The sequence below is a fragment of the Apteryx mantelli genome, chromosome 19, assembly GCF_036417845.1.
Source record: "Apteryx mantelli isolate bAptMan1 chromosome 19, bAptMan1.hap1, whole genome shotgun sequence".
Taxonomy (NCBI): domain Eukaryota; kingdom Metazoa; phylum Chordata; class Aves; order Apterygiformes; family Apterygidae; genus Apteryx; species Apteryx mantelli.
In genome coordinates, this window is record NC_089996.1 from 15941749 (window position 1) to 15969680 (window position 27932).

Genomic DNA, 27932 nt, shown 5'->3' on the forward strand with positions numbered 1-27932 from the left:
CCAGGGTGCAACACGTGGCAACCAGCAGAAGAGGCTGGACCTCACCTGCCCCACTGAGCACCCTCCTCCAGCACAGGGGAGGCAGCGCCGGCACCTGCAGCAAGCCCTTGCTGCTCCTGCAAAGCCGCATCGTGTAAACAGGGCTCAGACCCTACAGGGAGCAGGTAACAGATGCAAAAATAAGGAACACCTGAGGGGAGGCTTTAAGAATTCCTAGAAAAACTGGGAAGTTGTCAAGCAATCAAAAGCAGCACCAAGGTGCTCAGCCTTGCTCAGAGGTGTGGCTTGCTACAACTAAGAATTGAGCAAACCAGCAGTGTTTTGCACAACCCGCAAATGCATCTTGCAGCGATCAAAACTGCCATTCCATAGAAAGCCCCTGCAACTAGGACACATTGCAAACTGCCATAGCAATCGCAGATTTTCTTACCCCCCACTACCACTTGCACAGCATGACTGCAGGGAGCTCTGTAAATGCCTGGTGTACCTGGTGCTAAACAAGCACAGACTGTGTAAAGTCTCTGCCTTAAAGAGCTTTTCTATTTCCACATGGTTCTCAGAGTCCCTCCAGAAAGGCAGAAGTAGAGCTTAAAAAACAAAACAAAAAACCCAACAACAACAAAAAAACTTTTTCGCCTTCCTCACAGGCCATGAACTTTTCGCCCCCCCCCCCCCATTTTGTTTTAGAAGACTCTTGTTTTAAACTAAAAACAAAACTTTCTGAGCATTTACACAGCAGTTGCAAGGGATCACAACTCCCATTCCTGCCTCAGCTGGGTAAGACAAAGGTTTTCTGCTGAGAAGTTAAGAAGGAAAGGCCAGGACAGACAGACCAAGGCCCACAAGCTTATATATAAAGCCTACCTTTCTAGCACCTCCAGGTGAAGCTTAAATCTAGCCTACGCTGCATGGTTGTTTTTTTACCAGTACAATTTCTCCCAGCCACAGCAAGGAAACAAAGCCAGCGCTTTCCCCTTCTGCTTGCACCCAAGGTAACCATGAAAACTGGCATTTCAGGAGAGAAAAATAACAGGTTAAAACAACTCACCAGCCTGAAGAGCCCAAAGAGCAGCCTCCTCTCCAAAACAAGCCCTATAGAGCTGCTGCAGCAGCTCCCTGCTCAATTTGAAGGGCAAACCCCCCTCCCCCAGGCGCTAACAAGGTGCACCTGAGCGGGGCAGCGGCGCTGGGAGGGGGAAGCCGCCGGTGCAATGGACCCGCCGGGGATTGCGGCAAGGCACGGTGCTAAGAGGAAGGCTGGCGGGTCTCCTTGGGCTTCCTAACCACATGCAAGCCGGGCGGGTGATTACAGACAAGGGAAGGCTCTGCTCCAAGGGCCACAGGGACTGCAAAATGTGCAACATGAAAACATGTCTCTAGTTGTGTTTATCAAGGCTTCTAGACAGCCAAATAAATAAAAATAAAAAATCGGGGAGAGACCCGGGCTGCAGCTGCTGGAGAAATGGCCTCAATCCTCCAGAGCACTTCCGCAGCTCGTCCTCACATACTGCCCTTTCCCCAGCCGGCGGCCAGGGCTGCCCGGAACAGGGTTTGTGCAGCGCCGTGCACCATCAAGCCCCCTCCTGCCACACGATGCAGCACTGCCGCTGGCAGCATCCCCTCGCCCGTCCTCTCTGAGCTTAAAAAGCAAACCAGGCGAGCCAAGGTGGCTATCTTGCTGGACCTTCCCCGCGCGACCCCAGAGCTGTCGCCCAAGGTTTAAACATTTTAATTCCCCCTAGTGAGTAATGCAAAATGCTCTAGGTCCCAGACTAGTGACCCCCTTCCCAGCAAAATCCTGTTCCTAGGATGCAAACGGCAGAGCCCCCGGGCTGCCGGACAGCAGGTCCCCGCTGCACCTCCCTGGCTGCAGCTGCTGGTGGTGTCGCGCTGGGGCACGAGGCAGAAAGCTGGGGGATGCTGAAAGGCTGCTCCTGCAGGTCACGCGCTGCAAAGAAGCTTGGAGATCCGCAGACGAAATGCATGAGCAAAGGTCTGCGTTTTACATGCCCAAACACAGCTGGATGATTTTGCAGGAAATGAAAACTGTTATTTCCAGCCAGTGCCGTGCAGAAGCTTTCTGGTGCTTTGCAAGTGTTTCGCCATTTCGGAGAGAGGTGGGTAGGAAAATCTGCAAAAATTTAGAAACTGGAAAAACCGTCTCTCCAGAAAAGCGCAGCCACCCACACCCCAGCCATCACAGAGGTTACCGACAGCCCCGCGCGCCGGCCGGGGAGCGATGCTGCGCCTGCCGGCACAGCCCGCCGGTAACCCGGGCTGGAGGCGCCCTGCGCACCTGCAGCCGCCGCGCCTGACGCTGCTAAGCTGTCGAAACAAACACTGCAACCAACTGCACGCGGCCTCCAAACCCGCACCCCAGTTGGGTGCCCTCGGGGACCCAACCAGCGCCCGCAGATTCCCCCAGAGCTGGCCGGCAGCTCGAGCAGATGGGTTTTACGAGCCCCCGAGGAAAAATCACGTCGAGAAGAGCATCCATAGCTGCCTGTAAACACACACCAGATGATGCGGGCACAGATGAAATGGGGCAGAGATGGGGATGGGAATGGAAAACTGCTGCCCCCGCGGCCGCGCCGAGCCCCCCCTCTACCTGCAGGCACGGCTGCAGGGAGCCTCTCTCCCGAGCAGCGCTCGAGGCGAGCAAAGATGAAGCAGGCAACAGGAAGCGGATCGATGGGAAAGGGAGAAGGGAACGAAGCAGTGATTTGGCACTTGAGCAACGCAGCAGCGGCTCGTTGAAGCTGGACTTCTTCAGCGGCAGGCCCAAGGCAAGCTGAACCAGCAGCTCTTCTCGCTGCTTTTCCTCCGAGTTGCAACCCTGCTCGAAGCAAAATAAAAGTGCCGATTTCCCCGCTGCCACCCCCTGCTCTCGGTGAACTGATTTATAAAACGCTACCTGCTGGGGCCACGGGAACGCGAGAGGCGCCACGTGCCTCTCGCAAAGGCTGGCCGGGGAGCCCTGACAAGCTTTTCTCCCCGGGGAAAAATTAAAGGGAACGTGAAGAGGCAACACATCTCAAACCGCTGTTTACCCGCTGTCAGCAGAGCCGCGGGTATTTTTCTGCTTCAGAAATGCCCTCGTTATTCTGCGAGGGCTAACGAAGCTTGGTTGCCCGCAGGGTTCGCTCCCGGCGGGGAAGCTCCGGGGTCCTCCAGCAAGCCCGGCTCTCGCTGAGCTCTCCGCCTTTCGGACCATACCCGCGCGTCTCACGCGGCTGAAATGTCACCAATGGATTCAAAAGTTTGGGAGAAGGAAGACAGAGCACGATCCCACAATCTTCTTATTTATCCAGGCTAAAAATAGAGCCAAGAGAGGGTACAGGGAATGTAAGAGTTATTAAAGAAAGCTAGAAAGCGAGAAGAAAAGGCAAAACAAAGTCAGAGCCAAAGCGCTTCTGAAAAGAAGCGGTATTGGGGTCTTGCTGTCTGCTTCACCAAAATTTTCCGTTGCAAGAGGTGGTTGCTTTCATCGTAGGGGTGAAAAGAGCCACAGTAGACAGGGCAGGATTGGGAGTTACCCCTCGCAGTGAAAATAAGCTCAGCGAGCCTTGGCCTGCTCCGCGTTGGACCTACAAACCCAACGCCGGCTGAAAACGAGCCCCAGCCCCGGCGGGTCGGGACACGCTGGCGGGGCTGCGCGGGGAGCCTGGGGAAAGGAAGGTGGCGCAGGCCAGGGCCGGGGAGGCTTGAGCACACCGAAACCCATCCCGCGCGGCGCCCAGCCCTCGCCCTTCCCGCCGGCTCCCGCTGCCTAGCGCTCCAGGCACATTTTTGTACTTGCAAAAGCGGGGGGGGGGAGAAAAAAAAGAAACACTTTCCAGCTTGCATGAGAGCGCACCACTCTCACGGGGAGGAAGGGGACAGCGCATGCCCGTCGGCACGCCACCGCGCAGCGCAGCCCAGCCAAGCCGCCCCGCGCCGGCGCCGGCTGCGAAGCCCAGCCCCGCGGCAGCACGGGACAGCTCGCTGCCGCCAGCACGCCGCGGGGCTCCCCTTCCCCGCCGCACGTCCCCGCGGGGCGCTCGGCCCCGTGCACCCTTGGGGCTCAGCAAAAGGGAGGCAGGAGCGTCTCGAAAGAAACTCCTTGAGCGCAACCGGGTAAGCACAGAGCACGTCCTTATCGGAGCCCATCGGCGCCAGATGCTGCAGCGCACACAAAAGGCAAAAGGCAGCTCTTGGGCCGAGTCGACTGCGTCTTAATATTTGCGTTTGCTAAAGCAAACTAATAAATCCCCGTGGGTTTATCTGTGCTTCCAGTTTGTATTTATTAGCAAGAATGACAGGCAGGTTTTCCTCCCAGTTACACAGGTAAATAGCAATACAGCTCCCACACCCTTCCCCTTTTTAACGGCCTGGCTTTCTATTGACTCTCCGTCTCTAAACAAGCTGGGATTACACGACTGGCCGGCACAAAAAGCAAATAGCCTTTGAAGTAAATATTAGTTATGAACTCTGAAAGTCTGCGCCAAAGAGGGCCGAGCGGCACGGGGACGCGCTCCCTCCTCCGGCGCCGGGGCGATTCCTGCACCCCGCGGCCGAGCCCCGCTCGCCCGGCGGGTCCCCGCGGGGTCTGCAGGCACCGGGCAGCGGGACGTGCAGCACCGGCACCGAGCAGCAGGTCCGTGCACGCCTGGATTAACGGAGGAGCAGCTCCCAGGCAGGGAAGAGCTTTGAAAAAGGATCCCAAAAGCAGATTTCCCCCGCAATTACACTAATGATTTACATCCTCTTCCACTTAGCATGCTCACGGGCAGCCCTGGTGATGTTCGCCGTAACCATTGGGTGAACCCAGCGCAGCAGGACTGGCCTCCCTCGCTGACGCTGCAGCTCAGCTCTGCCTGCAACCGCTTTAGGGACAAATCAAATCACGCACTCAACTACCAGAAACATTTTCCACCCAAAAGCACGGCTGGCAATACTTGCACCCCTCCCCCCTTCTAAAAATCAGAGCGACGGTCACAGCCAGGCAGGGAAATGCAGTCATACCCGGGTATTAACGCCGGTCACAGCATCTCCAACACGTGCAGGAGGGTCCCGGCTCTGAGCCCCCGAAACCTCGGCCTTCCCAGTGGAAATGTGAAGTAGGGAGGCATGTTCAAAGCACAGGAGCGGTGAAGGACAAGCTGCGTTTTATGTGCAGCAATGCAGGAAAAGAGAAGCTCCGAGGCGAGGGAAGGGAGGACTGGTACAATCCGCCTGCTGGTGGTTGCAAAGAGGGAAGCTTAAACTAAGGTAACAGTGAACTCATACAGGCCGTGAAGTCCAAAGCCCTGAGCACACAGAGGCCACCTTGCTCTCGCGGGGAAGGGCCAGGGCACGGAGACGCTCCCGAGCCCTCTGCCCCTTAGCCAGTTCGTTCCCGTTACACCTCAACTGTCCTACACCAACATCGTGGTGATTCGCACACGTAGCTGAAAACAGAGTTTGGCCCGCGATGGGGCCGGACGCGGGAAATACCCCACGCGGCAGCATCACGTCCCCCGGCACAACTTCTTACACGCTTGCTGCATGGAGCAACCACGGGCGCTACGACCTTCCTTTAAGGCATCTTTCCATAGACATTTAGTCGGTACTTTTCGCAGGAGAGGTGCGTTGTGAATCCCCAGCAAGCTGAAACAGGGGGGTTCACCGCTATCACGGCAATCCCGGTTTGACTCACGATGGGAACCCTACAAGCTGCCCGAGGACTGCTCCTGCTTGCTGCTGCCCGGGGCCGGGCCCCAGCTCCCCCACTGCTCCCGCAGACCCAGGGGGAGAAAATACCAGCAGACGAGCCAGGGGAGTTTGGGCGCTCGGTAGTGCCAGGCTTACGCCCGCGCTGATGCTGGTTTACTGCCACATCCCGCAGCTCTGCACCTCCTCCAGCGCCCGCAGGGTCCGCTTCCAGGCGCCGAGATGTCCTGCTCTCCTCCCCGAGAAAAGAGCATGCAGAATCACCCTCTGCACCGGACCCACCTGGAACTCCATGGCGAAGGGAAGACGATCGCCTTGATCCTGCTGCGCCGACGAGACGACTCGCTCCAAGGCGTCCGTGAGCGCAGCCCGGGCCACGGCCGCCGCGTCGGGACCAGTCTAGGCGACCAGCCGCAAACCCCTGCCTCCTGGGTCACTCAGCTGACGCAAACGAGTTTGACATGGGCTTTTAGCTTTTGTTAGGAACGCCAGAAAATCAACATTGCCAAACCAAAAACCAAGCAAAGTTTTATACATTCTGGGCTTTGTTATTCTCTCACAGTTTTGCCCAAAGGCTGAGAATAGTTCTTAAACTCTCTGAGGCACTTCTGAGCTGAATGATGGAGAAAAGGAGCCGAGACTCCCTGTTCTGACCAGGGCTCTGCAAGTTTGTCCCAGTAACCAGTGGGGGACTCGCCCTGCCCCGAAATAAAGTCAGAGCTGTGCAGGTCTCGTATGCAGTTACACCACCGAGTTGGACATCAGGACCCTGAGTAAGAGAGTCACCATGGCTGAACCAAACATTTTTATATCCAATACACGGTTATGATTCTACTATGCTTTTTAGATGAAAGGACACCTTTTTTTTTTTACAATGAATATCTAAACCTAAAAAAAAGTAAGCAAAAAGAGAGACCTCCTTTAAATAAATTGCCTTTTTATGTTGTACTTCCACACAGCACCTTCCCGTGCTTCACATCAGCTCTCCAGGGTGGGAGAGAACACACAGTTCGGGGACTTGAAACAGCACGGTTTAAGGGGAATTAATTTGCACTGCAGTGGCTTTTGGAGCAGGAGGCATGCTAGAGGCAGCTCTCCTGGTCGCACAGGCAGGAGGTGATGTTTAAGGGTTGCAGAAAGGGGGAGAGGACAGGGAAGAATTCTGCTGTAAAGCTAAGACATTAAACTCTTGGCCTTGCTTCATTAGGGCAGAGCAGTTTGCCAGAGCACTGGTTTCCTGTACAATCAAACTCATCCACTCGGCGGCCCTCCGATAGGGCCATGATGTAAGTGTGGCTGAGCCAAGGCAAACGGAAAAGAACACTGAGCACTCAGAAAGGCAACGGATTTTATTAAGAAGTTTAATTGTTTCTGAGGGTGACATTTTTCCCCGTCTTGACATTCCGCTCGCTGCGGTTAGGCCTAATGCATTCCTTCACCCACTCCTCTCACCCCACCTCGGCTAGTTTTCGAGCGCGGGTGCACCTCGGGGAGCGGGCGTTCAGCCTCCCAGGGCACAAGGAGCCGGCTGCGCTGCGCTGGGCTCGCGCCGGCTCGAAGGACGCAAGGCCACACAATGCACGACCGACGGCAAGACTCTCCCAAAGAGTTTAAAGCCCCAGGGCAATCCAATCGCCGGCCAGTTGCTGACAGCTTAATTTCTGTTGTTCTGCTCCCCGCATTGCACGGCTCCAAGGGCTTTTGCCTCTCCAGTTCCCGCTGCAGGAATCTGCTTTTTGTGAATGCCATATTCTCCAGGCTGGGTCAAACCATCCTCGTGAAAAGCCCAAGATCCAGAAAGAAGTCAGGAAGAAGAGCAGAGGAGTTAAAAAATAAAATAAAATAAAATAAATAACAACTCCACAGCTGCTTCCCTGGAACTGGGGAAACACTTGGTCCTTTACAGGGAAGAAAATCAAGCTACTGTTTGACCTGAAAGCACTTAGCCATTCAGCCCCACATATCCGGCTTGAAAGTCACCCGGCCAAGAAGAGCATTTCCAAAGCCCAGCAGAGAGCATCTAATTAAGTCCTCTCGGCCCTGCGTGGGAGTCTGCTGAGTGAGGTCAGAGCTGGGAGGAAACCCCCCTCGCAGCACAGGGAAAGTGAATCACAGCAAACGCACAGTGGGTGGCTGGCGCTGAAGCTGTTTTCCATGGCAAGAGTTGGTTGAAGGAGCTCACCACGGCTCCTGAAAGCTCCCTAGCTTTCTGGGGAGAGCAGGGCAGGCTGCTTCCCTCTGGCTTTCCTCTCTCCACGCTAGGTCTTGCAGCTCCGTCCTTGGAAGGGTGCTCCCAGGGGTTTCGGCACAGTCTGCGCTGCAGCACCGTGGCTCTCCTCTCGCAGGCCCAGACCCAAAACCCCAGAGCCTTCTCCAAGGACCCTGCGAAAGGAAAAACATGGCATTAACACAAGGTCCAGGTTGGTTGTAACAAAGCAGATCAAGATCCCTCTTTGTTACCAAATTAAAGGTTTGAAGCAATGCGTAAAAGAGGAGACACACTAGCAGACCTCCTGACTCCCTTAAAAACACAATTCTGCAAAGTTACTTTCAGCACTGGGGCCTTGGAGCTCACCCTAAATTCAGCGTAGTCGAGGGCCTCCAGATCACGCTCCACGCTTTGGAGGATCAAGCCCCAGCATGGACCAGGTGAGGCTGCAAAGTCCATGTCTAAGCAGGCTGCCGAGGAGCCGTCTGCCAGCCAGGACGTTCAGTGTCACGCTGAGCCGGCCAACACGCGTGCGCTGTTCCCAACATACCCTCATTCCCCATTTCTGATCCTGAGCCTCACTTCCACCTTCAGTTGCCGTTAGGCTCATAAGCCTCCAGTTCAGGAACCACGGCTTAAACACCATCCCTGATATGAGCTCAATGCTCTTGGATGCAGTTTGTGGCCTCGGTTCCAGGATTGCCGTGTTAGGAATAAACACGACCCCATCCTGGGAAACAACCAGAGAATGACCAGCAACAGCAATGTGACTCAGCCCAGGGCTTCTTCCAGCTGCTGGCGACTGCGTGCAAGGAATGACATATGGGCCAGGAAACGTCGGTGGCCCTGGCAAATAACTCGTTTGAAGGAGACAGAGGCTGATTTAGGGATGACCAGGGCTGAGGCAAGAAACGAAGTAGTTGCAAAGGACCATGGCTGTATATGAATCCTGCTGGACACACATCCAGAGCAGAGTTCTGCAGACTGCAGAGAACGTTCACAGGCTTTTTTTTTTTTTTTTTTTTTGCCTTTTTTTCCCACTTTGCAGCACATTCCTACCATGTGCATGCCGCGAGGGTAAGGAGTCCCAGGGAGGAGCTCTTCTGTGAGCAGCTTCTTTGAGGGGCTGGGAGTTTCGGGCTGCCCTGCACCAGGCCCCCACGCACTTGCTTCTGTCCTGGGAGTCCTGGAGGACCAGGAGAAAGGGGCTCCTTTCCCGAAGCCGCCAGAGACATTTGGAGAGAGAACAGCAAAGAGAACACGGCCCGGCAGCAAATGCTGTCACCAGAGTGGAAGTGGAGCTCATTTAGCCCTCTCCATCCAGGAGGGCTCCCCGCATAGACACGTGTCTCCAAGGACCCACAATGTGCTGGAGGACTCCAAAAGCCACCGCTACCTGGGGCATAACCAGCTCCCATTTGGCTCAGACAAAATCTCGACCTGTTTGGGGATATTCATCATTTGCTCTGCTCTTGAATTCTCACACCATTCACTCCATAAGATTCAACAGGTTTTCAAGCAAACCCTGCCCAAATCCCTGCCCTGCTCCAACATTAACCGGGGGCACAGAGAGAGGGGTAGAGGTTTATACCCAGGACTTGTTTATCCTGCAGCACTTATCATCTGTTTGCTTTGGACTTTGCAAGAAATACGCAAGCAAGATTGGCACCACCTGACCAAGATATCGACTCCTCAGAAATACAGAGGAGAAGGTGGAGGCAATAAAATAGCGTGGAGGTATAAAATAGCCCCCATGCCCCTTTCCCAGGAGAAGGGTCTGACAACCAGCTCTTGGGCTTTTGGGGAAAGAAACAGCACAGCGCCTCCAAGTTTGCAAAACGCTGTGCGCAAGTGTCCCTGGCTCTTGTAAATGTGTTAAAAAATAAAACCCTTTAAGAGCTTCCAGATGTTCTGTTTATGTTGTGGTGTTACCCAGCTCGATCCTCCGGAGGCCAATACACAGCCTCAATGAAATCGCAGCAGCCAAGGGGGACGGCAGGGGGGAGCGGAGGAGGTCCGAACCCTTTTCCTCCTCTTTCCCCCAACTTTGCCTGTTAACTCCCACGCTGCTGGCAAACATGCGGAGAGCGGCTGGAAACCCTCCCTCCCTCCCTCCCTCCCGAGCGTCGCAGGGTTTGCAAGGCACTAACTTGCAATCCCCCAAATGCACCGGGCTTCCCCGAAGCGCTGCGAAGCGGGGCCGGGGAGCGGGCAGCAGGGAGGGAGCTGCCACTTCACTGTGCCTTATTGCCGGGTGCGACACCACGGAGGCACCCGGTGCCCGCCAGCCCGACGTGCGGAGCGTGAAGGTCCCGAGGATCCATCCCCGCGGCTCACCGTGCGTGCCTCTAGCTTCGCACCGCCTCAACAGCCCCCGAAGAGCTACCAAAACCGACCCGCCGCTAGCATGAAGATGTGACGGGGCAAAAATATTTGTGAATGAGCACTGGGCGTAGGCGCACCCACCGGGACGGACGCACACCTACGTGTGTGCTAACACCCGGCTCAGGATTCTTTGCACAGGGCGTTGCAGGTGCAGCGCGCTGCTTTTGAAGTTCCCTGGAGCGAGCTGCATGGCTGGTAGCAATCAAGCCTCCATAAAAGAGCGCTATCGCAGCTATGCGCGCAGGCTCTGATGTGTTATCTCCCTCTCGGCGGCGAGGGCAGGGGGTGGGGGAGGAGGGCAGTCATTTGTGCGGCTCATTTGAAAAACGTGTTAGCGCTGGAGATCAAAGCCGCTTCCTGATGGGCTCCACCCCGGCCCCGCGTTCCTGCCAGCGTGGGTCATTTCTGCAGGCGCAGAGGCAAACCGGAGCGCTGCAGGACCAAGCAAGCGATGCGGAAACCTCTACGCAGTCGTGTCTGCTGCAGCCCCAAAGATGGAAATACCGAGAGCAGGAGTTACACGCCCAGCCCAGGCAAGGTGACTGCTGCAGGGCGTCCTTCCACCCTTGCCACCACCTGAACCATGGATGTTAGCATTTCTTGACCGCACGGATTAAGTGTGCTATTCATTGCCACCTTTCTCCAGGTGAGGAAGGAAGCACGGGCAGGTTCAACACCACGCCGGGTGCCCCCGTTTAACCACACTCTGTACACCGGAGCACTCAGACACGCCACCCGATGAAAGATCACCCTCCCCTCCCCAGTACAGGACGAGAGCCTTGGCGACCCAACCAAACCCCGGCTCACAACAAACTCCCTCCTTCTCCACCATCTGCAGATCCTCTAGGACTAAACCTACGTGGAGGGTAACATCCCAGGTGCAATTTTTTCCTCCAGGCCAGCTGCCTCCCACAAACCACATGCTCCCCAGTGAGGCGTCATCTGCTTACCCAAGACCTGGATCGCTCCGACACCAGGAGGGCGAACAGCACGTCCAGTCAGGCCACACACGGAGCGAGTCACAAGGTCTCCAGTGCCTAACGTTCCTCCTGGAGACCAGCCCCCGGGTTGTTGTTTTTCCTCCTCTCCACCAGCCCACTACACCTCCCTGGGAGAGCGAGAAGAAACGTCAGACACTACAGCAAGGGCACAGGCTGCTCCACATGCAGCAGCAGCCCAGGAGGAATACGGCGTCCAGAGCAAACAGAGGAGGAGGCATTAAGTTTGCAACAGTAATGACGATCGTATGTGCGTTGCGATGCGCTTGCTGGGGATCCAACTCCCCTGCCTCCTGCCCTGTCTCCTCAAACACGTGCTAGAGAGGAACAGACCAAAGCTTGCTATTCCAAAAAGGAATAGCAATGGGACTTTTGGCTCCTGAGGATGAGAGCGTCGTGGCTGCAGACGGCTCGAGAGCACAGTGTGTGGGCAGCAAAGCCAAACAGGAAGGGAACCCAGCAGACGGGGAAACGATTCTGGCAGCACCGGCGTTATGGCTCACTCAGCACTCGTCAGCTAGAAATACCTCCCTGATACTCCCTCTCCCGGGTGTCCCTCCCTCGGACCCCTCGCCCTGCTCAGACATGCCCCAGTTCCACTTTCACAGCAGAAATTCTTTGTAGCTGAAAGGCTGGATTTAGAAAAATGCAGCTCGAGAGCTGGATCCTGTTTGCAGAAGCTGGTCCCGGGCACACCTGCACCAGCACCCCTCTGCATCGGGCCCCGCGTGCACACGCAGGCAAAGCTCAGCCCGGCCCCGCGCCTCGGCAAAGACACGGGAGACACCCGACGCGTCCAGCTCTGCCGAGGGGGAACGCAGGCCCCGACACATCGAAGGATTTGCAAAGGGATGGGACTGTTTCGCCGTCAGTCCTGCACAGCCTGGTTGGCCCTTGCCCTTCAAAACATCCAGAACGTGGAGATGGAGGAGGACAGAGGTGGGGAGGAGAGCGAGACGCGGGGCAGGTTTTGCGTCGCCCCGTTCACATCCCAGCCAATGACTTGATACTGGCTCTGAAGCGATTTACAGTTTGGAGATGCAGGTTTTATTCACATGCCCCAACGTGCTTAATGACCAAAGCGCTCTTCAGTGAACCCAGCAATGGATTGTAAAATAAAGTCAATGAGGCAAGTGGATTAAAGGAAAAAAAGCAAAAGATCTAAGAGAGATGAAATAGACCCGTTGAGTCATCGCCTTCGCCTGCCAATACGCTACATCCTCCTGAGCTTGGGCCAGCCTGGCGCTCGGGCCAGCCCTATCTCCTCCGAAAGACGCCCGCTGCCCAGCCCGCTGTCCCCACCGGCCGCCAGCGAGTCCCCCGGCAGGCCACTGCGTGCCGCCGGCTCCCTCGAGGATGCCGTCCGCAGGTGTCCACCGGGTCGCCCGGCTCCCTGTCGGACGCGGGGCTCCTGGCGGCTGGGTCCTCCCGTCCTCCTCGCCGTTGCGGGACGGTCCGTTCCTCCAAGCCGGCCGGCGGCACCCGGCGCCTCCCCCGTTCCTCCCGCGCTCCGGCGGGATGGGGACGTCTTCTCCCGCGCTCACTGGGAGAGGACGGCCGGGGCGGCCCTGCTCCGAGATCCTCGGGAGACCTTCCCCGGTGCAGGCGGATCCTTGCCCCGCTGCCTGCTCCATCACCGCCGCCGCGAGGGCCGGTGCATCCCGGCGCAGCGCGCGTGGGGACATCCCGCATCCGGCACCCGCTTCCGCCATCGCCACCTCCGGCCCACCATCCCCAGCAAGCGCCGCTGGGCGGGATGGGACGGGACGGGACGGGACGGGACCGGCCCGGCGCAGCGGCTGCGGGGCGCCGCGGGAGACCTCGGTGGGGACCCGCGGCCCTTCCGACGGGCGCAGCCCCCCGCTCCCGGCGCCGCGGCTCCCGGGCGGCATCGCACAGCTCCATCTTGTGGAAAGCGCACGCTCCGGCGGCCCGGCCGAGCCGAGCCGAGCCGAGCCGAGCCGAGCCGAGCCGAGCCGGCCGGGAGAGCCGCGGGGACACGAAGCCCACGAGGACCCTCCAAGGGAGGCGGCCCCCGTGCACGCGCGTGGGCGCTGCAGCAGTGACCCACCAGCACCCTCCCAAGGGGCTCAGCGCTGACACGAGTTGGCCGGTTCTCTGACATAAAAGCTGGGAAAGGATCGTGCCCATACGAAATCCAAGCGATGCAGAGGAAGAAGCCCCGGACGGGAGCGGAGCGGAGCGGCACGTACCCCCGCTCGGCCCTGCCACGTGCTCTCCAGCAAAGAGGGCCCCTCCGCTCGCCCGTCCCGCCGCCTCGGACGCTCCTCGGAGCAGGCTTAATGCCCGCTGCAGAGGGGCCCCGGGCGCCGCCGCCATCCTCGGGCAGCCCTGCGGCACAAGCACTGCTAAACAAACCGCCAGGCTCCGCGGTGCGAGCGTCGACCTAATTCAGGGAGTTTCAGCCCAAACAGATTATCTTCGTTTACTAACCTAAGCATTTGATACAGAAGCCATGCCAAAACCCCCCGGCAGCCTCCGAATAGATGTCGTTAAAGCTCCTTAGGCCAGAGGAAGCCGAGCAGATGTTTAGTTCCCATGCCGCCCGCGCCGCAAGCGCGTTAATAAGTAACCGCGTCCCGGGTGGCTCCTGTGTGCCCGGCGGCGAGCAGCTGCCCTGCCGCGGCGAGACGTCCCTCGAGCCCCCCGCGCTCGCCCGGCGCTGCCCCGGCCAAGCGCACCCCGTGCACCTCACCGCCGGGGCTCCCACCAGGCACCCGGCTAATTAACCGCGGAAAGCACAGGCTCGTCACCGCTCAGGCACCCGCTGCCCGAAAGAGCTGCCACCGGCCTCTGATGTTTCGCAGGCAGAGCTTGCAGCGAGGGCCCGCGTCTCCGCCTCCCCCCAGCGTCGCGGCAAGCCCGCCGAAACCTCAGCGCGGGCCCTCGCCCCAGAACAAGCGAGACTAAAACCACGACCACCCAACAGAAACGTCTCCCGCAACCTTCTCCTTGCAGACATATTCCAACCTCTTCTGGCTGTGGGATGAGGGGACCTGGTGCCGTCACCTCTGGCTCTTTCCAGCAATTTTTACCCCTCCTGCCCAGCGAGAAAAGGCCACTCTTTCTTTCAAGCAATGTTAAGTGTCACGTTTAAACTGACAGGCAGATGAAGGAATGAAGAAAGTCCTATTCTCCTTCATTTTTAAAACAAGGTGATAAGCGGAGAATGATGTCAGGACGTGGGAAACGCGCTCGCAGGGGAGGCTGGAGGCAGGTTTCACACAGGCTCGGGCACCTGGCGGCAGCTCTGGCTCCTTTATTAAAAGCGTCCCCAGAGCCACGATGCTGCGAGCCGGATCGATGGGCCTAAGCAGCAAGACGGTGCTCCCCGAGCACGGACCTCGCTTCCCTCCCAGCAATCCTGCTCTTCCTGCCGGGCCCCCGCCGGTCCCCACCGCAGACAGCCGGGAAGCGAGCACCCAAAAAGCTGGAGTCTCAGCTTATTTGGGGAGGAAACCCCAAAATCAGTGACCACAACCTGATGATGGCCACAGACATCGCCCACGAGCTGTGGCCTCCCCAGGCCTGAGTCTGGCCACCAAAAAGCCTCCTAGTCACTAGACTGCGGTGTCAGAAAGGTGCCTCTTCGTTAGCCTTTTGCACCCAAAATGAAAACTAGAAATTCCCCGGAGAGGAGCCCGGTGCTTTCGGCTGCTTCACCGCTCCAAAAGGTTTGCAATCCACACTCGCATCCTCAAACGAGAGCAGGAAGGACTTTTCCCCTTCCTCCTTTCATTAACAGGGATGGCAAACGCTGGAGCCCCCCGGCAGGTCACGTCCCTGGTGAGCCCGGCCGAGACCGCCGCCGCCGCCGACACGCAGCGCTGCCGGGAGCTCCGGCGCGGGGCCGAGCAGCCCCACGCGCGCCCAGCCAGCGCGAGCCCTGCTTCCCTCCCGTCAGCCAAATCCTTCTTTATTAGGAGCAGGCTAATGCAGCCTTAACCCCAGAACGCCCCGGGATCTTGCCTAATCCTGCAGCAAACTCTTCCCTTTCCAAGGCCAGCAGGTGTAATCCACCTCCTCAGATATCTCCCCGTATCCTGAACGGATTTACGTGCTTCGAAACAGGCCGGGCAGGACGGCAGGGGCTTGGCAGCCCGGGGACGGGCTGATCTGCCAAGAGCCGCTTCCCCCCGGCCCGGCGGCGCTCACGGGAAAGCAGGAGCTGAGCTTCGGAGCTGAGCAAGGCTGCCTGCTTCCCACCTCGCGGGAGAGCAGCAAAGCTTAGCAGCTCTCTGTAAGCAGCTTTACGCATTTCACCGTGCCGTTATGGCTGGAGCCAAGTCAATTCCGCTGGAAAGCGATTTGCAAACAGGCTGATAAAACGCAAGTCTCGGATAATTAATAGATCCACAGACTGGGAGGCCCCCAGGGCCCGTTAGGAGAGTTGATCCGAATGACGGCGCCCAGGGAACCTGCACCAAAAGCCTCCCTGCAGGACGGACCGCGCTGAGCACCCAGGGCTGTTTGGGGGCAGGTGCTACACGAGCTTCCCGTCGGCCCCACAGCGCTGCCAACGTCCCTCCGGGCTGCTCTGCAGCACCTCCCGCATCCACGCGGGATAAAAGGGATTAAAGGGGTGGATGTCCTTATTCTCACACGCCCTCTCTCCGGTCCCGTCCTGGCGCAGCGGTGCACCGGCTCGCAGGACAGGCAAAACACGGCACAACGTCCCTGCGCGGACCCTGGCGAGGCTGTAGATTCAGCCAGGCAAAGTGCAGGGTCCCATCCTGCAGGTGCCAAAGGATGAGCGGTTCTCCCAGTTGCCTGGGGAAGTCAAAAGCCCTCACGTGTGGATGAGGATGTTTCCTAGAATATAGGCGGTCTCTCCAGACACGGGTGCAAAAGCACCCTCAGTTTTCCTTTCCTTTCCAGCCGTGCCGGCCCGAGTCCTGCCCTCGCCGAAGGCAGGAGCCCTCCCGGCCACCCGCCGCCCTTTGCTACCTGCTCTGCTGGAGAGCAGCAGGGAGGAAAAACCATCAGGCTGCAAATTCGTTTTGCAGCTTTGAGCTGATTTCTGTCCCGGGGGATTACCAATTTAAGCAGTATTTTTTCCTGTTCTGACCCTAAGCTGATTAAATCTCTGTGGCCCCCTTCCCCCCCTTCGTTTTGCCCGAGAAGACGAGGATATCAAGCGCAGGAGCACAGCCGGGAGCCGGCACCGGCAGCCCCCGAGCCCCGGAGCACAAGCGCGGAGGGGCGGAAGGCAAGGTGCTTCGCCACCCCTCGGCGGGCCGCATCCCGCCTCCCTTGCCGGGAACAGCAGCTTTCCAGGGCTGGCCCTGCGGTCCAGCTCAAACCGCGACTTTATGATCTTTATCTTCGAGGCTTTTAGTGAGAAGGAAGCAACATCCTCGAGGGAGGGGAGAAAAAGCCGCCCGCAGGCTGGCTCGTACCTGCGGGAACGAGCCCCGTCGGCACCAGCTTCCCTCTCCTCGTGCAATGGGAAAAACGAGCTCACGCCGGAGACGAAAAGATGTTTGCAGAGACTCATCCGGGAGCAAGGAAACTTGCCCCGGCACGATCCCAGCGCCAGCGCGGGCCATGCCGCTTTCCCGGGGCGAGAAACGCCGGCTGCGAGGAGCGCGGCCCCGCTCAGGGGCGACGGGGGCCCGGGGCAGGCTCCCACCGGCCAGGCCGCGTCCCGCCGCCCGGCTCCGACGCCGACATCCGCCGAGTCCGGCGGCCGGGAGCAGCGCATCGGCTCGCCAGGGCTATCGGCGCTCCCGAGAGCACTCCCAGCCCGGCTCCCAGTGCTCTGACTTGCCCTCCCCAGAAATCCCGGGCTAAGTTTAGCTCCCGCTCGGGTGCCGAGCCGTCACACCCCGCTAATTGTAAGCGATTAACTCCTTGTTATCGTCGGGCAGCTCTCGCATCCGTCGGATCTGGACACCTTCCCACGGGAGCCACCAAACACCCGCCTTATCTGCCTGCTCTTCCTATTACTGCAATATCTGCACCCACGGCCGCCTCCGGGCTCCTTCCCCTCCCGCGAGGGCGAGGATGCGCCGGTGCCCCCGGAGCAGGAGCCATGGCAAAGCCCAAACCCCAGCGATGCGCCTGAGATTCCCAAGCAAACCCCCGGCAAAAGCCAGGTGTGCCAAACCGCTAACACACACACACACACACACACACACACACACACACACACACACCCCTTTGCAGTGCAACAGGAAAACCCGGAACACACCCATCCCTATAAAAAGGTAATTATACAATCTGCTGCGGTAAATTAGCACAGCAAAACGCTCTTTAATTCCCACAACGGACTGCAGCGCCGGAGCGAGAGGGAAAGTCGCCTCCCCTCTCCGGTGAGACGGGCCCCCAGGCCAGGATTAGCGGTCCCGGAGGAGCCTCCGCCACCGTCCTCGCCCTCCGCCTGGAACGGCGCAGCTGGGCCACGCGTCCCTTCCGGAGCCTTAGCATAAAAACCAGGGAGCAACGACAAAAATCCTTCAGGCGCATAAATCAGGGCAGAAGCCTGAACCATGGACAAACTGGCCTTTCCGTTTCTAATGGTACGGCATAAAAATGGGCATTTTTTTTCTTGACTACTATGATTAAATAACTTTAAGAGGAACAGAAAGGCCCCCACTTAACTTCTTTGTGCATCTTATTTCTGTTTTTCCCACCCAGGGTGGCGTCTGGCATTTCTCCGACCGCTTTTTCTCTTCCGGGCTTTGCAGGTGCTAACCGGCTCCTTCCTGTTCCGGGGCAAAAGGAGCCGAAAAGAGGGCAGAGGGAGAGGGCGCGAGGTGCGCGGGGACGGGACAGGCCGGGCGCCGGCTGCCTCCGCCGGGGCTGCTCGGCTGCGGCACGGCACCTTCCCTGCCCCGCTTTCGCCTTCTCCTAATTCACTCTTTACCCTGAGGACTAAAACTGAAAACCAAGCGATGCGGAAATTAATCCCCCCGCCTGCCAGCCCTGCCATGTTGCAAACGAAAGGGATAAAATACAAGAAAAAGGTCTTTGTGTGTTTTAATTTGAATTGGTTGAAACTGTGGAATGCTCTGGGGGAAAAGCAAGTTTTTCAAAAATAATTCTAATAGCCTTTTAAAAAAAACCAGCGTTTTTTATTGCTCAGAAATCCCCTGTTAACACAAGCCTATTTCTGACCATTCCGCGAGCGAAATTTAATCACGTGCAACTGCGTTTGGGCCCATTTGGGCCAACACCACCCCGTTACACGGTATCACGTTTCTCCCGGACAATCCCAAGTGGGAAGGTCCATCTGCTGGGGTTTAATGGAGACACAGTTTGGTGTTTCTACACTGTCAGCTCCATGCAGGACGCTTTCCTGTGATATTACTCCAATATTCCTGTTAGCTTTTATATAATGGAAGTCGTGCAAGGCTTCAAAGGAGTTGGGTTTTTTCCCTTCATGGCTCCAAAATTCAGTCCTGGGATTGGGAAGGTTTAAGGCGACGGTTTGGTGACCCCTGAGGATTCGTGGCAGGTCCCTCCAGACCGTTCCCAGCGGAAAAGAAAGCAGAAGACGTTCCAAACCTGAGACAGCCTCTCCAGCGACCTCAGGAAAGGGCACGGAGAAATGTACTTTCAGCAGAGCATTTCCTAGAATTAGTCAGGAATTTTTTGAAACTGTTACTCGCTGGAAAGTGCCAATTGGTTGAAACTTAAACTTTATGCAGGAATATAAAAATGTAGGTCAGGAAAAAAGTATCCAAGTAAAAAGCTCCTTGTTCCTCGGTGCAACTCCGTGTCCTACCCACAGCCACCCCCAAGAGCAGCCCCGGCCACGCCGTGCCCGTCCCCACCGCTGCAAAAACCTTCAGGAGCACCGGTTTCCAGCCTGATGTGCACTGGGAAAATGCTTGGAATCCCTCTTTTTTTTTTTTAAACCAGGCAAGGAAGCAGTTTCTGTTCTACTTGTGGATGGAGGACGCAAGTGGGGCCACCACGCTATGGGCTTGCTCCTGCCGTCGGCCGCTCGCCGCAGGGCGACGCTTTTCTTGCACGGTTTCTGCATGCCCGCCGGCCTCGCTGCAGGTGCTCTGCTGGCTAGTTCTAGGAGATGCTCTGCTGGGTAGTTCTAGGAGATGCTCTGCTGGGTAGTTCTAGGAGATGCTCTGCTGGGTAGTTCTAGGAGATGCTCTGCTGGCAGCACGTTTCTGCACGCATGGCCTGCCGCGAGCGCGCCAGTGTCTGGGAGAGGGCAGGCGAGAGCTGGAAGCGACTGCTCCACGCTAGGTGGGAATTCGGCCCTCGAACGGCGTGCCAAATCCAATTGCAGAGATTTGTAACATGGGTGAAGAGGCAGAAAAACTCGACCTGGCTCAGGTATCCTCCACCGTCTCCCGTGCTCCCCCAGCTGCCCCAGTCCCGTGCCGGAGCCGAAAGAGCCCAGTTGCGTCACACTGATTTTCTGCTCTTGCAAAGTTCAGCTTTTCTGCTGGATCAATTCCTGTCCCGAGTGGAAGGACGCTGGTGCCTGGTGGGAAAGGACCCTCGTGGCCCGGCCGTGCACCGCAGAACTGCGATGCTCCGCATGGGTGTTTCAGCAGCTGACCAAGACTGTGCAAAAACGACTACCAGAACCTAAACTGGGACCTGAAACAAAGCGCTTCTGCACTCCCCGTACGGCAGAGCAACCTTCCTTTGAAAAGCATCTTCTTCCCTTCTTTGACGTCCAACGTAGGAAATGCATAAAGACAGATTTTTCAGAGAAAAGCCACCTTCCAGAAAATGGGAGACTGCCGCAGCCAGCAGAGCCCGGGCCGCCCCCAGCCTCCCCCTCCCCTCCCACGCCGGGGAACCGCTGATCCCTTTTCAACACTTCCAAGCATCGTAGTTTAATTTACCGAGCTCGTTTAAGCGCGCGCCCGCCCGCCTCTGAGCTCACTGCCCTCCGCTGCAATTTTATTTCTGTTTGCTTTAATTGAGAAATGGGGGGGGGGGGAACTCCCCCGAACCCCTGGTTTCATTTTTCAGGTGCCTTGATTTATTGATCAGCCTATTCCCTTCTAACAGGCTGCCTCCCGCGGAGCCGGGGCGCTCCGTGGGGGAAGGCGCCCGCGTGCCCGGCCGCGTCCGCGCACACCGCGGCTCGAGGCGCTTGTGCCGCGCAGGGCCCCTGCCGCCCGCAGCACCGAGACCTGCTCCTCGATTAAAGGAATCATTCAGCAGCAAAGCAACCTACAGCAAGGAAAGCTTCCAAAAAGGATATTTTTATGTGAAAACAGGAGGATTGCAGACACAAAATATGGGCACTTTTTTTTTTTTAAAGCTACACCCACTTCGATGTTATTTTAAAATCCATCCTCTTTCCCCAGAGATGAATTACCGTCAGCCCGACCCCTGGTCCCGCAGCAAAGCGGCGACCGCAGCCCCACGCTCACACGCGTCCCGGGCAGCCCCGCGGCGGCAGCGCTCCGCGCGGAGAGCTCGACATCCACGCCCGCTCCGAGCCCGGTTTCTGTGTTCCCACCAGCCCTCGGCACACGGCGCTGCCCGGCCTTCCTCCCGCCACCCTCCTCCTCCTCCTCCTCACCCCAGCTGCCAAACCTCCTGGGGCAGCGTGCCCACGAGGAGAATTCCCAGAGGATGAGATCGACATCTCATCTAATTAAATCTTTCCTTGGAGATCAAACGAGGGGCCGCGGCCCAGCCAAGGACGGGAGGAGCAGAACAGGCCGGGTGCCAAGCCCCAAGCGCCCGGGGTTTCCACGCCAAGACCAGGAGCAGAAGCTGGAGGAGAGGTTCACCCAGCCTCCAGGAGGGCTCTCAGAGGAGCTGGACACCTTTAGATACTTGGCCATGGAGGACAGGGAAGAAAACGCTTCCTCTAATGTTGGCAACCCCCGTGCCATCCAGCTAACCTGTCCAACGGATCAGGTCACGGGAGCAGGGAAGGACTAGATGAAACGACACGTAGGGGACATAGACCCTAAAGGTTCTCCTGCTTTCTAGCAGCTCTACAGCATCTCTCCTGCAGGCAGTCCCCAATTCCAGACCCGGATGAGCCAGTCAGCTGGGGACAGCCTCGCGCACTCTCCATCAGAAGAGCCAAGAAACACCTTGCAATGCGTGGGACCTCCAGCAACAAGGGGGAGGAGGGACGGGGAATGGAAACCCATCCCCATGTGTGCCCCGCTGCCAGGCTGTGCGACGCAGAGGAGATCCCCCGGCCCCTGAGCCTCCAGACAAGCCTCCCTGGAAGCATTTTGCTGCAGCCGCACCCAAGGGCAGGAGGGGCGAATCCCTGCAGCCGGGGACCGCCGCACCGGGAGCCCAGGGCTCCCGACGCCTGCGTGGCCGCGTGCAAGGCCGTGGTGATGCTCGACCTTACAGCAAGAGCAAGGAAAGATTCACAAGCAGGTGTCGCCGCTCAGGCCGTGCCATTGCCAAGACCTGGACTCCTCCATCCTCACCTGCGTTCGCCCTCGAACGCTTCGCCTTCCGGCCAGCCGGCAGCTTCCAGAGGGTTAAAGCGGTGCATGCACGCGCAGCGCTCCGCTCCCCTCCCCCCCCTCCTCGCCCCTCTCTTCCCGGCATGGGCTTGGAGACCGGGGGCTCTCCAGATTTAATCTCCAAGACAAACACGCTGGAGCTGGAGCCTGCTCCATTTGCACTTAGACCACAGATATTAAACAGCAGCAGTCAGGCTTAAGGCTCTACCCACCCAACCCTCCGGCTGCTTTACGTCCCCCCCCGCTCGTCTCCCACACACGCGGTGTCACTAAGTTGTCACCAGTTTTGCAATGCATCTATGATATACGGCTAGCTGGTGGCACTGGGAGTAAAAAAACACCCAACACATGAAACGAGACCCACATCTCCAGGTGGGTCTTCATGCAAGGTGAGGGGCTGGACGAGCGGGAGGCTGGGCATTGAAAACATTTGCCCAAATGGGGTTTCCCAAGCGTTGCAGCTCCTAAGAATTTCGGATGTCGCTCCGAGACACCAGGAGGTAACTCTGATGGCACGCAGCACGCCCGGCTTCCCATGAGAAAACTGATACAAAAGTCGTTTTTCAAGGCTAAGTTAATTTCTTCTTTTGCCCCAAATCGTGAGCAAACAGCCATGCAAAAGCGAGGCCAAGGGAGGGCCGGTTGCGCGCGCCGGAGGAGGAGGCACGGAAGCGGCCAGAAGACGCCTGGTACAAGCCCGTGGTTTGAACGTCGTTCAGAGGCAGCTCAGTTCTGCTGAAGCTGAAATCCTCACTCCAGAGCCGAACGTGCCGGGTGCCGTATCCCACGGAAAGGCAGTTAACACCTGCACTGTCTCGCTCGTAGGAAGTCAAGGGTCTCCAGGCTATTTGGCAGCAGGAACATAACATCAAACGCTCCTTTTGCATTACCGTTGGAAGTTGAGAGATCGGGTTCGTTTCCCAAATGGAAGAAGAGATCCGAGTCTGCTCGGAGCAGAGGAGTGAAGCTACCAGGTTACGTCCCAGGGCCGTATTGCGGAGAGGGTCGGAGCAGGCAACACAACAGCCACTTTCTGGCCACAACATCTACCGGAAAAACCCTGCTTTGAGTGAAGTCAACATCGAAAGCTCCAGCGGGGTGAGATTTTATCCGTAGGGATAAACACATGAGCCATTTCCCTCAGCTACGCGGAGCATCTCAAGCCGGTTTTCCAGGTGACGTTTCCCTGCAGATAGCGGTGTCCTTGCCACCGTGCCCAGTGCATCACAGCCTGCACCGGGCTGTCCTGCTCCCCCCGCGCCTCCGACCGGCCTCGCTACAGCCACCGGCCTCCTGGGAAACCTCCGCGGGCTCCCCCCACCTCCTCCCCTTCTTTCTCCCGGAGATTCATCCCATGCAGCAGCTTTCTGGAAGTTTAACTTATTTCACCGCTGGGAAATCTATTTTCACGCGACACTGGGTGACTCGCAGGCGGGAAGCAACTACGCTCTTCGCAATAACTCACCCAACCGAGTTTACAGCCTCCATCGCAGCCTGCAATACGGGAGGTCAAACTAGCCCAGAACGGGGCGAAAAGCTTTGTGTTGGAGCCTGGAGCTGGCCGGGGAGAACTTAAATGTCGCTGGGACCAGCACAGTACAAAGTATGATGGCAGTCGGGAACCCAGTCGCCTCGTGCCACGGCTCTGAATCCAGCTATAAAATTGTGTCCTGAAGATGATGCACGTATTAATTACACACACACACACATGCACTGAAGTTTTCATGAAAAAGGTTATTATATAAAAACTGTGGGAGCAATAAAAAATATAAATAGTCCTAAAGACACCACAAAATGATGCCATTTCAAGTGCATTTATTTTTTCCTTCAAATCTGCGGGGTGGTATTTAAAGATGAAGGCAGGAGGAGGAATACGTGCTGCCCTGTCCAAAGGCCCCGCGAAGCTCTGGTGGTCTCCCAGAGGCAGCCGGGGCTCCGGGTCCCCGCGTTAATGCCCTCCCCGCACCTTTTACGTGCCACCCCACGGAAAAGCAGGCAGCATTTCATCCTGGCGGGTCCCGGCGCCGGAGGAACGCCCCGTCCTCCCGCTCCCCCCGCGCCAAAGGGTTCCTCGATATTTGCCTTCGGGATATCAAAAGGTGGCCGCAGCCCGACGCCTGAGGTCCTCGGGAGCTCGCTGGTGGTCCCTAAGCGAGCAGCCCGAGGAGCTCACGCCAAACGTCCCGGGGTCCTCGGGGGCAGCCCGCGCGCCGACCACAGAAACCTTCAAACGCGGCCCCGGAACAGGAGCGGCACAGTTCCCTGCCCGGCCACCGCCTCCCCCAGCCGGGTCCGCCCAGGGGGACGTTTCTCAAAGCAAACTCAGTGTTCTCGGGCTTTACCCAAAATACAAGCCAGCCGGGACAGACAGACGCTGCAAAGGCAACCGGCAGGGAAAGGAAGAAAACCCACAAGCTCTGCGACTCCATCCAAGTCACGAGCCTGGCGCGTTCCCTGTGGTTTGAGGAAGGGGAAGAGGATTTTTCCTGGATGATGCAGCTCTCGGTTCACACCTCCTCTAGAGACCGAGGAGGGGGACAAAGAGGACAGTGTCCCTCGCTGCCACCCCCTTCTCCCCAGTGCTGCGCTGCGGCCGCCGGGAAAGGCGCCCAGTGCCGGGTTTCTCGCGCCCCGTCGCCCGCGGGCGGCTCGGGCGAGCTCTTCTTGCCGAGCGCATAGCTTCGCCCAACCTCGCGCAGGACGGCGGTGACGAACGGTTAATTAAACGCCGCCGTGCTCCCCCGCCACTTCGTCGGAGCAGAGCGTGCCCGAGAGCCGCGCCAGCTCCCCGCGAGCCCCGGCGCCCTCGTCGCCACGCCGCCGGCTCCCCCCGCCGCAGCGGCGGCACTTTCGGTCCAACCGGTTCTGCTCTTTATTTATTGCTGTTTCGGGGAGGATTATCGCCATGGCGATCGCCAGGTGACCCGGGGGGGGGGGGAGGAAAGGCACTGCCCTGGGAGCGAGCAGGCGGCAGCCGCGGCACGCGCCTCCGACGGGTGACGGCACCGGCGGCTCCCGAACGCGGCCGGGGGGCCGAGGAGCTCGACAACCTCTTGCAAACCGAGGGTGTTTACCGGCTGCGCTCGAATCGGGGGGTTATTTAGGGCCGGAACAACAGTCAAACGAGTCAGGCTCTCGTTTGAAGCATCAGGACCTGACGATGCAGGAAAGAGGCATTTCCGCCCTGCGCGAAGGGAACAGCTTCGCAGGCTTTAAGCAGCTGCTTTGCAGCACCCAGGAGCCCGTTCTGGCCGACGGCCCCACCGCCAGAGCACCGGGGGTCTCAAAGGCTCCGCAGCCGCCCACGAGAGCCGGCCCCGGGCCGGGAGCTGCTCGAGCGGATGGCGCTGCACGGTCCCGGCCGTCCTGCACCGCCGCCGGGGTCTCCCAGCCCTCGCCACGCTGGCCTTGCCTGCCCCGCTCCCCCATGGGGACGTGGGGACAGGTCACCAGGCATCCCCTGATGCCACCTGTGCACCCGCTGGAAGGCACCCAGGGCCCCAGGCTGCTCCGTGCCCCTCTGGCTCGTGCACTGCAGTCCTGCTCCTTCCCGGCCTGGGGACAGAGCGGAGACGGATCTGCAGATCCAGGCGCTTTCCCTCCTCACCTCGGGGAACAAACATGAATTTTAAAAATTTCCTGCCAAGTATCAGTTGTGCAGATGTTGAATTCTTGGCAGGGACGGCGGACGTGCTCCCCGGGGTACTAAGTAAAACGCTCCCGAGCGCACGCTGCGGCTGAGCGCCTTCCGCCGGCCCCGGCGCGCGCGAGCAGGGCTGCGCACGGCAGCGCCGTCCAGGAGGCAAGCGGCGCCCGCGCCTGCCTTCCGCGGGACGCTCAGCTGGCCGCGCTCTGCTTTTCGGAGCTGTACGCCTGCTCGCGAACCTGGTCCTGGCCCCCCCGTGAGCCGGGACGGGCCAGAGCCGAGCAGCACCTGCAGGGACCTGTCCGGCTGGCTGAAACGAGGCAGGTGTCCTGCCGGCGCGGACAGCTTCCCGAGCACACGTCGTGGGAACTGCGCGCACCCCCTTGCCCGTGGCCCTGCTCACGATGCTTCTCAGCTCAACTTCAGGAGCAGGAGAGGAGAGGAGAGGAGAGGAGAGGAGAGGAGAGGAGAGGAGAGGAGAGGAGAGGAGAGGAGAGGAGAGGAGATGCTCCCTGCACTGTGCAACCTGCCAGGCAGGTCAACTCAGCTCACACGAGTGCAGCTTATTTTCTTGAAAAATCAGCTGGAAAAACAAGAGGAAAAGCCACCCACAAACAGGAGAGCAGAGAGGCGGAGACACGGCGGGGCCGCGGCAGGACGGGCAGCGACCCCTGCACGGAGCTTGCATCCCGGTGTCCTCGCCCCGGGGCCGAGAGCTGCTTGTCCCTGCTAGGAAACGGGGCCGTCGCGGGCTCGGGGAATGACCCGCGGAGACCCGGCGCGCCTCGAGCGCAGCGGCGAGCAGGGAGCTGCGGCAGGGCAAAACCCGATCCTCTCATTATGCCGAGCTCCCGGCAAGCCTCCGCCCCCGCTGCATCCTGTTCGCTGCTCCGCATCCGGTTTGGGAATTCCAGGAACATCTGCAATCTCCTCTCGCCTAACCGCACATCTGCGAGCGGAGCCGCGTCGTGTCCGTACCTGCCGCCTGCCGCGCCGGCTGCATTCCCGTCCCGCCAGCCAAGCGCCCGCCGCGCGGTGCCCACCCGCACCCGGGGCAGGGAACCTCCTCGCGCCGCCAGCCGCCCACCCGCGTCCTTCCCGCCGGGCTTCAAACCGGAGAGCGCTTCCAAGCAGCGCACCAAATCCCCGGGGCGCAGCAGCGCAGCGCCTGAACCCCCTCCCTTCGCTGAATAAACGGGCTAAGCTGCAAGCGCAGCGAGCTCGCGCCGCTCCTCCTAAAACGGCGCAAACATCCGGAGGGGCCGGAGGGGAGCGCCCCGCTCCCTGGGGCCACCGGTGCCGCAGCGCTCCCAGCCGCGCGTGCCGTTTCTCCCGGAGCCCCAGCGGCTCTCGCCCTCTCTGGGACACTCTCACGCCCTGACCGCACGCGGAGGTGCCAGCAGCTGCAGCATGCGCAGCACTGTCCGGGTGGCCCCGGCCCCGCGGGACCCTGCGCATGCCATCCCACCGGGCACGGGATGCTCGCTGCTGTGCAAAGCGGTGGCAGTGATTTTTTGAAGGGAGCCTGGAAAACGGTGCCAGGAGTGCGCTGCTGTGCGGCAGGCAGAGCACACGTGCACTCCAGCAGTCGCTCGCTGAAGCCCCAGGGAAAAGCTCTGCCTGGGGAACGCTCTGCTCCCTTACCCTGCTCCCGTTCAGCTCCTATCCCACTTCCTCGCCCCCTTTTCCAAGAGCTCCAACAGTTTTCTTGGTGCAGAAATGCTCCCCATGCAAACCCTGCTGGAAAAGGGGCCCGGAGGGGCAAAGCTGGGGCACTGGGGCGAATTGCAGACCCACACGCCCAGCTCGAGATTTACACATGGCCAAGCAGAGCCTGCCGGGACCACAGGCCCACGGCCACCCCGGCAGGGATCCAGCTGCCCAAGGGCTCGGATCACACACGGGGGTCACTCCGTGTCAGCTTTCCGCAAGAACAACCCAAACCGCCCAGGGCTCCCTCTCCACGCAGGGTTTGTGCTCTGAGCCCACATCCACACATCCCTCCATCCCCAAATTAGAGGGCAGCGAGAGGCTCGGGGTGGAATCCGGAGTCCCCTTGGGGGTCCGTCAGGAAGGAAAATGTCCATTTGAGACGTTGCAGATCACAGGAGCAGCTCCGAGCCCTTCCGAAGAGAAGGCTAAAGCATGAATTTACTGTCACCTCTGCAGCGCAAAGCGGCCATAAAACCTGACCCTGCCCCGTAACTCACCACCGCCGGCAGGGCGCTCGGGGCCAGCAGCGACCCGCCTGCCCCGGCGAGCCGAGGGCGCGCGCCGGCGCGGGGAAGGACAGCCAGGACACGGTGCGAAGGGGGCTAGAAACCACCCGTATGAAAAAATAAAAAATGGTAACTACCCAAATTCTGGGGGGGAAAAGCTGCGATCCAGGGTATTGGCGGCAGGCTGGGAGCAGCTGCCTGCAAAGCCAGCACCTGCGGGCACGGACAGACCCCGTCCAGGCGCCGGGGCAGAGGCCCCGCCGCAGACACGCTTTCACACCTTCGGTGCATGTGCCTGCCCCAAAATCCAGCGCCACCTTCTCCGCTCGCTCC

The 27932-nt window shown here is 59.0% G+C and overlaps 1 long non-coding RNA gene across 1 annotated transcript in view; it reads right to left on the reverse strand.

The window, feature by feature from the left end:
• Positions 1-7025: 7025 nt before the first annotated feature.
• Positions 7026-27932, reverse strand: part of LOC136993672 (uncharacterized) — a 54401-nt gene continuing 33494 nt past the window's right edge. Inside the window, exon 3 of the long non-coding RNA XR_010886070.1 lies at positions 7026-8073. This is a non-coding gene — a long non-coding RNA (uncharacterized lncRNA). The remainder of the gene's footprint in view (positions 8074-27932) is intronic.